This window comes from Pseudophryne corroboree, chromosome 10 (genome assembly GCF_028390025.1).
Source record: "Pseudophryne corroboree isolate aPseCor3 chromosome 10, aPseCor3.hap2, whole genome shotgun sequence".
Classification (NCBI taxonomy): domain Eukaryota; kingdom Metazoa; phylum Chordata; class Amphibia; order Anura; family Myobatrachidae; genus Pseudophryne; species Pseudophryne corroboree.
Window position 1 is genome coordinate 52580707 of NC_086453.1, and position 11843 is coordinate 52592549.

Consider the following 11843-nt stretch of genomic DNA (forward strand, 5'->3'; position numbering starts at 1 on the left):
CTCCTCCTCCGGGAGGAGGCAGTGTTGTAGGTGCATGGGGGCGTGGCTGGTATCAGGATGGGCGTACTAGGGGCGTGGCCAACATAGTAGTGGACAGTCCGGATGCGTGGCATCAGGATTGCGTGATCGTGGCTCCGGCCTCCGCTATGCAGTGCCGAGAAAAGAGGCGCTGTATAGCAGGGGGCGGAGCTACGATGACGCGATTCAGCGCGAATTGGGTCATCGGACCGCCGACTTGTTCTCTGCTGCGGGCGGCCGAGGAGGGTCGAGGAGGGGCAGCACGGAAAGCGGGAGGCTTGCCTACCTTTCCGGGGGGCCGGGAGGGCCACCCGATTTTCGGCAGCCTCCCGGGCATTCCGGGAGGGTAGGCAAGTATGGATAATATATTCGTATTTGCAAATACAATTGCCTACCTACAGTATGTTGCATTATTGCTCACATACAGGGTCTGATTCTGAGTTACACATAGTAACGCATACAATAGATTCTATTGGCTGTCTGTGACTTTATGCAGATGGCGCTACAAACTCCTTCCCTTGTGTACAGACGTGCGGCCGATGTGTAAGGTCTGGGAGGCCCTCTGTTAGCACCCCTGCACGCTGTAATACCGATTGGTGCATTCTCACATGGATTGATTGCAGTTTCTCCGTCTGACCATGGCCTCTTATGCCACGCCTGTGACACTCCCATAACACGCCCACTTAATGGACCATTTATGTGTCACTACGCACCTCCCAGCAACCGCCTAGGAACACCCATCACTTTTATACTACATTTCTGATACCGTGTGTCTCATTCGCAACAGTGCATTTGTGTGTACACATTTTAGAAACTTTGCATATGCACAGTAGCAAAGAAAATCCCCCAACTACATGAACATGAGAATTGCGGCTCTTCATCAGGCCTGCAATCTCTAGTCCTGTACATCTAACACCAGTGGCTGGGCGACCACCATTGCAGAGAGTGTAACAGCTATGGTCCATGGAGGTGTTCCTAACTGAACATCTGCAGGCTCTGTATATGCTCAGGAGAGTACAGATGGCCATTTCATGGCTCAAATGGAAAACCATCAACGGTATGAACCATTGCTACCAGAGCTGCCATCAGAAATTATGGGGCTCGGGACTGACAAAATTGTCAGGGCCCCCCTGGGGGGTAGGAGTGATACAGGCGTTGGTCTGCCGCAATTCTGCTAAGTAATGTTGCTTGATAAATACACATGATAAATATGATGCTTCAGTGTGTTCCATATTAATTGATAGTCCATATTGTCGGTTGTTTTGTCTCCTCCGTGGTGGCGGCCATTTTCTAACCCATAGAGTAAGCTGTACACTAGTATAAAAAGCAACATGGATATTAAACTCCTTTGCATAAATCCATTTTAACCATCTTACAAAATTAGTATTTTGTAAATGAATACAGCTATGCACAATAATGTGCAGATCTCTTACCATTTTTTTTAAACTAAAATAATGTGAAAAATGGTGTTTTCACACCCTTAGCACATCATTTACTAACACCCGAATGTATTAAAGGGCTTTTGGAGTAGTGTTCATGAAAAACTGCTCCAAACCCTTTAGTTCACTTTTTTTTAGTAACCAAATCGCATTTCCGATACTCAGAATTATCTGGCCAAATTTACCAAAAAAAAAAAAAAAACAATCGTGAAAAAATACCTCAGTGTGCCCTGTGAGAAGCCGGCATAATCAGGGGGCTCACTGCAGAATCGGATCCTGTACTCTAGCACAGCTGATTACTGTGGAAAAAATAAAAACAAAAGTAAAAAAAAAAAATGTCACACTCATCTACCCAGGAACTGCTGATCGGTGCAGGCTGCCAGTCATCGGGGGTCCTGTGTCTTCCGGTGCAGTAAAGTTATGCTGTAAAGCGGCAGCTCACTTTACAGCACCAGAGGCATTGGCGTTTCCATAATGGGTGCAATGTGTGCAGTGTCCCTGGGTCCAGAGGGGGCCCACACCATTCACCCTGCACCCATTTTTTCATGCTTACCCTTTGGAGTTCCGCATCTGCACAGTAGTAAAATCAACCGGAAAATGGCCACCACGCCATTTTCCCGAGTACCTGCGCATGCGCACTAGACTCTGGGTCAGCGCTAGGGTCTCCTAGTGACCCTAGTGCCCAGAGTCTATTGCTCTGCCGACTGGAGAGGAAGGGGCCCTGCATCCATGACACAGTGCCAGAGCCTGCTGCGCTGTGGAAAGGAGAGGGTCCACCCAGAGTCCGCACACAGCCCCCTCCTCTGTTAAAACACCCCTGACCAGAGGTCACTGCATCAGGGAGCCCTGATAACCGGCAGCCCTCCAGGAGCTCTGACCACCGACCCCCAGGTGTTGGTGCATTTGATCAGCAGTGGGGAGGTTGTGGTGCGGGGGGTGTGGGTGTGTGTGTGTGTGGCGTTGCTGTGATAGAGAGGGGGGTGCCGGCAGCGGTGGTAAAGTTGGGGATGTGGCTGCAGAGTGGCATCACAGGGACAGATCTTTCTCGCAAGCTCTGTCCCTTCATGTGATAATTGATATATCAGTGTTATGTAATCAATTATCGCATTGCAGATTGGGCGATTTTATCACAGTACATCCGCTTCCTCAGATACGGATGGAGATAAATCAGCCCATTAATAGTAATTTCCGTTCACGTCTAATTCATACTTGCCTATTCTTCCGGAATGGCCGGGAGGCTCCCAAAAATCGGGTGGCGCTCCTGGCAGCCGCCCGCAGTGAGAGGAAAAGTGGGCGGGGAGATGACGCGATTCACGCCGATATGTGTCACTGTAGCAATTTGCAATGCCGGTAATGTGGACACTGCATAGCGGGGAGTGGGGCCGTGATGACGCATTTGCTTCTCCACACCCCCTGACTGCCCCCTTTTCCCTAGCCGCGCCTCCTGGTGAGCCAACCTGGCTGCTTCCTCCAGGATGGAGCAGCCAGGTAGTCTGCAAGTATAGTCCAATTTAAATAAATATAAACTACAATTAGTGTTATAGTAGTTACTTGCCTAGTGCGTCACATAATTCTCTGCAAGCCAAGAAGCCACAGAAAAGCACAAGTAACTTAGGGGGATATTTACTAAGCAGTGATAAGAGAGGAGAAGTGAGCCAGTGGAGAAGTTGCCCCATTAACCAATCAGCAGCTCTGTATAATTTTATAGTATGCAAATTATAGATGTTACTTCAGTGCTGATTGGTTGCCATGGGCAACTTCTCCACTGGCTCACTTCTCCGCTCTTATCACTGCTTAGTAAATTCCCCCCTTAAATTGTGTATAAACAGATGGGTCCACGGTTATCTTGACTAGTTTTCTGCGCCTAGGCACAACATTGGTTATTAGCATAAACCCTTCATCTATTGTTCTCAGCTACAATACAATACAGAGAACAATACAGCAGGGGATTAAGTCATTACAGCAGGGGATTAAGTCATTACAGCAGGGGATTAAGTCCGACTGGCCAGTCTCAGTTAATCCTATTAAAGGTCAAGATAAACGTGGACCCATTTGTATATATATATATATATATATATATATATATATATACACATAGGATAGATTGCTGTATGCCCGGCACTCACTCTTAACGGTTATAGGTGCTACGGTGCCCTCCTGGAGGCAAATGCCTCTGGATACTGGTAGGGAAAGAAGGCGGCACTGAAGCAGGCGTCTTAAACAGGTAACCTCGTGGTCAGTTTATTCCGACATGTTTCGGGGTAATCACCCCGTCCTCAGGGTCATCATAGCCCAAACTGAACCAATAAACATACATATATACAGACACAAACTAACAATCAAGACAAAAATCCTACTCACCTGCTCCACGGCGCCATTCTGATCCGCCGGACGCCCAGCAGCGCTTCCGCGTTGCCCTCCGGTGACGTCATTAAGCTGTGCCAGGACCCGGCTCCCATGGAAACCACCGGACACGCTCTCTGTTCACTCAAGGTGCAGCTGCGGACATCACGCTGCCGGCCCGTGACGTCGTATGGCTGCACGGGGCAGGATGGTATCTAAGCAACCTGAAACCAAAACAAAAATATGATCAAAACGGAACATACAAATACAGTGCAACATTTAACCAATATACCAACTTGTTCTAACCCACACTAACCATAACTTGTACAGCTATCAAAGACCATATGCAATAAACATGCTGATGGGGAAAACCCGCAAATATGTATAACTTTATAACAATGTAGCAATAATGGTCTCATTAATATTAATGTTAATCACATAAAACACTGTAGGCCCAAATTTTCATTGAGCCCCCGTGGCGATAAGGTGCCCAATTTAAAGATCCACCTGGATTCTCGCTGTAAAAGAGCTCTATCTCTGTCCCCCCCTCTCAAAGTTCTGGGAACATGATCAATTAATATGGCCCTAATGCTAGCCACCCCATGCTTAAACGCCAAACAGTGGCGTGCAAAAGGTTGGTCACTGCTGCCTTTTTCAAACGCTTTTTTTATAGCGCTTCTATGTAAGGCCATTCGTTCCCGAAACTGACGTACTGTTTTGCCCACGTAGGCAAGGCCACATGGGCAAGTTAATAGGTACACAACATGGATAGATGTACATGTTAAGCGGTGACGGATAGATAACTTCTTACCAGTGAGGGGATGATTAAACGTCTTACCTGTTATTAACGTGTTGCAGGTAGCACACCCCAGACACCTAAAACACCCCAGTTTAGTTCTGAGGAAATGAGTTTCCAGTGTGCCTGTCATGCTTGAAACATCTAATTTGACTATGTGATCTCCTATATTCCTTCCCCTAGTGTGACTGGGTAAAAGTGAAGTATTGGCTAATGATGACAATGCCCCCTCCGTTTGGATGATGGGCCATAGGGCTTTAGCCCGACGTACCCTCCTGGTACTAGCTACATTGTATCTATTCACCCAGGGGTGAATAAACTGTCGGAATAAACTGACCACGAGGTTACCTGTTTAAGACGCCTGCTTGAGTGCCGTCTTCTTTCCCTACCTATATATATATATATATATACCAGCATATAGAAAACGTGAGGATAATTGAGCTTATTTATCATCTAAATTAAAACCTGGCAACTGTATCTCATAATATAACTGCAAAAATGCCCACTTGGTGTAAGGTATACTAAAGGGCAGCTGACACAGGTTTAAGATAATTGGGGTGCATGAACAGAGTTTGTGGCCACAGTTGATGGTTAACTCATTAACTGTGGCCACAAACTCTGTTCATGCACCCCAATTATCTTAAACCTGTGTCAGCTGCCCTTTAGTAAATGATTAGCCAGTGTCAGGTGACTAGTCTACCTTTAAAAGCCATGCAGTTCATGGCAGGTATACCTTACACCAAGTGGGCATTTTTGCAGTTATATTATGAGATACAGTTGCCAGGTTTTAATTTAGATGATTTGGTGATAGTGTAGGACCTGCATGAAGGTGGGGTACCGTGGAGCGGTATGCAGGCTTCCGTGCATTGGCCAATTCACTAACTAAACCCCCATCGTTTATTCATTTATCCAGAGATGTTGTGAGGATAATTGAGCTTATTTTGGTGAGTGCTGTACTTTATGTTTCTATATTTTTGAGTAGGTGGCCATGGGCTACATGCACCCCACCCTATCAGTGGCGAGTGCGGATACTGCACCCCACTTCTGGGGTGGCGAGTGCTGTGGTTTTCTATATGCTGGTATATTTTAGGGTTAACCCTTGGTTAACTCATTAACTGTGGCCACAAACTCTGTTCATGCACCCCAATTATCTTAAACCTGTGTCAGCTGCCCTTTAGTAAATGATTAGCCAGTGTCAGGTGACTAGTCTACCTTTAAAAGCCATGCAGTTCATGGCAGGTATACCTTACACCAAGTGGGTATTTTTGCAGTTATATTATGAGATACAGTTGCCAGGTTTTAATTTAGATGATTTGGTGATAGTGTAGGACCTGCATGAAGGTGGGGTACTGTGGAGCGGTATGCAGGCTTCCGTGCATTGGCCAATTCACTAACTAAACCCCCATCGTTTATTCATTTATCCAGAGATGTTGTGAGGATAATTGAGCTTATTTTGGTGAGTGCTGTACTTTATGTTTCTATATATATATATATATATATATATACAGGTTGAGTATCCCTTATCCAAATATTCCGAAATACGGAATATTCCGAAATACAGACTTTTTTGAGTGAGAGTGAGACAATGAAATCTTTGTTTTTTGATGGCTCAATGTACACAAACTTTGTTTAATACACAAAGTTATTAAAAATATTGTATTAAATGACCTTCAGGCTGTGTGTATAAGGTGTATATGAAACATAAATAAATTGTGTGAATGTAGACGCACTTTGTTTAATGCACAAAGTTATAAAAAATATTGGCTAAAATGACCTTCAGGCTGTGTGTATAAGGTGTATATGTAACATAAATGCATTCTGTGCTTAGATTTAGGTCCCATCACCATGATATCTCATTATGGTATGCAATTATTCCAAAATACAGAAAAATCCGATATCCAAAATACCTCTGGTCCCAAGCATGTTGGATAAGGGATACTCAACCTGTTTATATATATATATATATATATATATATATATATATAAAACTGTGGGTTTTGACTACTTACAGTGGCAAGTGGATAAGAACAGATTAAAGAAACTTAAATTAAAGGAATTCTTTGGGAACAAAGATCAGCTGGGTAATATCTGTGTCACATGTTCCTAAACTGATGAAACAATTTAAACATAAATCGATATTTGAACCAAATTCAAATAATGCCACCATTAGCCCATTCATTAGAATTCTAGATCAAGATGTAAAAAGTAGAGATGTGCACTTGAAATTTTTCGGGTTTTGTGTTTTGGTTTTGGGTTCGGTTCCGCGGCCGTGTTTTGGGTTCGACCGCGTTTTGGCAAAACCTCACCGAATTTTTTTTGTCGGATTCAGGTGTGTTTTGGATTCGGGTGTTTTTTTCAAAAAACACTAAAAAACAGCTTAAATCATAGAATTTGGGGGTCATTTTGATCCCAAAGTATTATTAACCTCAAAAACCATAATTTCCACTCATTTTCAGTCTATTCTGAACACCTCACACCTCACAATATTATTTTTAGTCCTAAAATTTGCACCGAGGTCGCTGGATGACTAAGCTAAGCGACCCTAGTGGCCGACACAAACACCTGGCCCATCTAGGAGTGGCACTGCAGTATCACGCAGGATGGCCCTTCCAAAAAACACTCCCCAAACAGCACATGACGCAAAGAAGAAAAAAAGAGGCGCAATGAGGTAGCTGTGTGAGTAAGCTAAGCGACCCTAGTGGCCGACACAAACACCTGGCCCATCTAGGAGTGGTACTGCAGTGTCACGCAGGATAGCCCTTCCAAAAAACACTCCCCAAACAGCACATGACGCAAAGAAGAAAAAAAGAGGCGCAATGAGGTAGCTGTGTGAGTAAGATAAGCGACCCTAGTGGCCGACACAAACACCTGGCCCATCTAGGAGTGGCACTGCAGTGTCACGCAGGATGGCCCTTCCAAAAAACACTCCCCAAACAGCACATGAAGCAAAGAAGAAAAAAAGAGGCGCAATGAGGTAGCTGTGTGAGTAAGATAAGCGACCCTAGTGGCCGACACAAACACCTGGCCCATCTAGGAGTGGCACTGCAGTGTCACGCAGGATGGCCCTTCCAAAAAACACTCCCCAAACAGCACATGACGCAAAGAAGAAAAAAAGAGGCGCAGTGAGGTAGCTGTGTGAGTAAGATAAGCGACCCTAGTGGCCGACACAATCACCTGGCCCATCTAGGAGTGGCACTGCAGTGTCACGCAGGATGGCCCTTCCAAAAAACACTCCCCAAACAGCACATGACGCAAAGAAAAAAAGAGGCGCCCCAAGGTCGCTGTGTGACTAAGCTAAGCGACACAAGTGGCCGACACAAACACCTGGCCCATCTAGGAGTGGCACTGCAGTGTCACGCAGGATGGCCCTTCAAAAAAATACTCCCCAAACAGCACATGACGCAAAGAAGAAAAAAAGAGGCGCAATGAGGTAGCTGTGTGAGTAAGATAAGCGACCCTGGTGGCCGACACAAACACCTGGCCCATCTAGGAGTGGCACTGCAGTGTCACGCAGGATGGCCCTTCCAAAAAACACTCCCCAAACAGCACATGACGCAAAGAAAAAAAGAGGCGCAATGAGGTAGCTGTGTGAGTAAGATAAGCGACCCTAGTGGCCGACACAAACACCTGGCCCATCTAGGAGTGGCACTGCAGTGTCACGCAGGATGGCCCTTCCAAAAAACACTCCCCAAACAGCACATGACGCAAAGAAAAAAAGAGGCGCAATGAAGTAGCTGTGTGAGTAAGATAAGCGACCCTAGTGGCCGACACAAACACCTGGCCCATCTAGGAGTGGCACTGCAGTGTCACGCAGGATGGCCCTTCCAAAAAACACTCCCCAAACAGCACATGACGCAAATAAAAATGAAAGAAAAAAGAGGTGCAAGATGGAATTGTCCTTGGGCCCTCCCACCCACCCTTATGTTGTATAAACAGGACATGCACACTTTAACCAACCCATCATTTCAGTGACAGGGTCTGCCACACGACTGTGACTGAAATGACGGGTTGGTTTGGACCCCCACCGAAAAAGAAGCAATTAATCTCTCCTTGCACAAACTGGCTCTACAGAGGCAAGATGTCCACCTCATCATCATCCTCCGATATATCACCGTGTACATCCCGCTCCTCACAGATTATCAATTCGTCCCCACTGGAATCCACCATCTCAGCTCCCTGTGTACTTTGTGGAGGCAATTGCTGCTGGTCAATGTCTCCACGGAGGAATTGATTATAATTCATTTTAATGAACATCATCTTCTCCACATTTTCTGGAAGTAACCTCGTACGCCGATTGCTGACAAGGTGAGCGGCGGCACTAAACACTCTTTCGGAGTACACACTTGTGGGAGGGCAACTTAGGTAGAATAAAGCCGGTTTGTGCAAGGGCCTCCAAATTGCCTCTTTTTCCTGCCAGTATAAGTACGGACTGTCTGACGTGCCTACTTGGATGCGGTCACTCATATAATCCTCCACCATTCTTTCAATGGTGAGAGAATCATATGCAGTGACAGTAGATGACATGTCCGTAATCGTTGTCAGGTCCTTCAGTCCGGACCAGATGTCAGCATCAGCAGTCGCTCCAGACTGCCCTGCATCACCGCCAGCGGGTGGGCTCGGAATTCTGAGCCTTTTCCTCGCACCCCCAGTTGCGGGAGAATGTGAAGGAGGAGATGTTGACAGGTCGCGTTCCGCTTGACTTGACAATTTTGTCACCAGCAGGTCTTTGAACCCCAGCAGACTTGTGTCTGCCGGAAAGAGAGATCCAAGGTAGGTTTTAAATCTAGGATCGAGCACGGTGGCCAAAATGTAGTGCTCTGATTTCAACAGATTGACCACCCGTGAATCCTTGTTAAGCGAATTAAGGGCTCCATCCACAAGTCCCACATGCCTAGCGGAATCGCTCCCTTTTAGCTCCTCCTTCAATGCCTCCAGCTTCTTCTGCAAAAGCCTGATGAGGGGAATGACCAGACTCAGGCTGGCAGTGTCTGAACTGACTTCACGTGTGGCAAGTTCAAAAGGTTGCAGAACCTTGCACAACGTTGAAATCATTCTCCACTGCGCTTGAGACAGGTACATTCCACCTCCTATATCGTGCTCAATTGTATAGGCTTGAATAGCCTTTTGCTGCTCCTCCAACCTCTGAAGCATATAGAGGGTTGAATTCCACCTCGTTACCACTTCTTGCTTCAGATGATGGCAGGGCAGGTTCAGGCGTTTTTGGTGGTGCTCCAGTCTTCTGTACGTGGTGCCTGTACGCCGAAAGTGTCCCGCAATTCTTCTGGCCACCGACAGCATCTCTTGCACGCCCCTGTCGTTTTTTAAAAAATTCTGCACCACCAAATTCAAGGTATGTGCAAAACATGGGACGTGCTGGAATTTGCCCATATTTAATGCACACACAATATTGCTGGCGTTGTCCGATGCCACAAATCCACAGGAGAGTCCAATTGGGGTAAGCCATTCCGCGATGATCTTCCTCAGTTGCCGTAAGAGGTTTTCAGCTGTGTGCGTATTCTGGAAACCGGTGATACAAAGCGTAGCCTGCCTAGGAAAGAGTTGGCGTTTGCGAGATGCTGCTACTGGTGCCGCCGCTGCTGTAGTTGTCAAGGCCTCAGTTATCCGCTTTGCAACAGGATGACTGCTGTGATATTTCATCTTCCTCGCAAAGGACTGTTGGACAGTCAATTGCTTGGTGGAAGTAGTAAAAGTGGGCTTACGACTTCCCCTCTGGGATGACCATCGACTCCCAGCAGCAACAACAGCAGCGCCAGCAGCAGTAGGCGTTACACGCAAGGATGCATCGGAGGAATCCCAGGCAGGAGAGGACTCGTCAGAATTGCCAGTGACATGGCCTGCAGGACTATTGGCATTCCTGGGGAAGGAGGAAATTGACACTGAGGGAGTTGGTGGGGTGGTTTGCGTGAGCTTGGTTACAAGAGGAAGGGATTTACTGGTCAGTGGACTGCTTCCGCTGTCGCCCAAAGTTTTTGAACTTGTCACTGACTTATTATGAATGCGCTGCAGGTGACGTATAAGGGAGGATGTTCCGAGGTGGTTAACGTCCTTACCCCTACTTATTACAGCTTGACAAAGGCAACACACGGCTTGACAAATGTTGTCCGCATTTCTGTTGAAATACTTCTACACCGAAGAGCTGATTTTTTTGGTATTTTCACCAGGCATGTCAACGGCCCTATTCCTCCCACGGACAACAGGTGTCTCCCCGGGTGCCTGACTTAAACAAACCACCTCACCATCAGAATCCTCCTTGTCAATTTCCTCCCCAGCGCCAGCAACACCCATATCCTTCTCATCCTGGTGTACTTCAACACTGACATCTTCAATCTGACTATCAGGAACTGGACTGCGGGTGCTCCTTCCAGCACTTGCAGGGGGCGTGCAAATGGTGGAAGGCGCATGCTCTTCACGTCCAGTGTTGGGAAGGTCAGGCATCGCAACCGACACAATTGGACTCTCCTTGTGGATTTGGGATTTCGAAGAACGCACAGTTCTTTGCGGTGCTTTTGCCAGCTTGAGTCTTTTCATTTTTCTAGCGAGAGGCTGAGTGCTTCCATCCTCATGTGAAGCTGAACCACTAGCCATGAACATAGGCCAGGGCCTCAGCCGTTCCTTGCCACTCCGTGTGGTAAATGGCATATTGGCAAGTTTACGCTTCTCCTCCGACAATTTTATATTAGATTTTGGAGTCCTTTTTTTACTGATATTTGGTGTTTTGGACTTTACATGCTCTGTACTATGACATTGGGCATCGGCCTTGGCAGACGACGTTGCTGGCATTTCATCGTCTCGGCCATGACTAGTGGCAGCAGCTTCAGCACGAGGTGGAAGTGGATCTTGATCTTTCCCTAATTTTGGAACCTCAACATTTTTGTTCTCCATATTTTAATAGGCACAACTAAAAGGCACCTCAGGTAAACAATGGAGATGGATGGATACTAGTATACTTATGGATGGACGAGCGACTGCCGACACAGAGGTAGCTACAGCCGTGGACTACCGTACTGTGTCTGCTGCTAATATAGACTGGATGATAATGAGATGAAATTAATATATATATATATATATAATATCACTAGTACTGCAGCCGGACAGGTATATATATTTATTATGTAATGACTGATGACGGACCTGCTGGACACTGTCAGCTCAGCAGCACCGCAGACTGCTACAGTAAGCTACTATAGTAGTATGTATCAAGAAGAAAGAGAAAAAAAAAACCACGG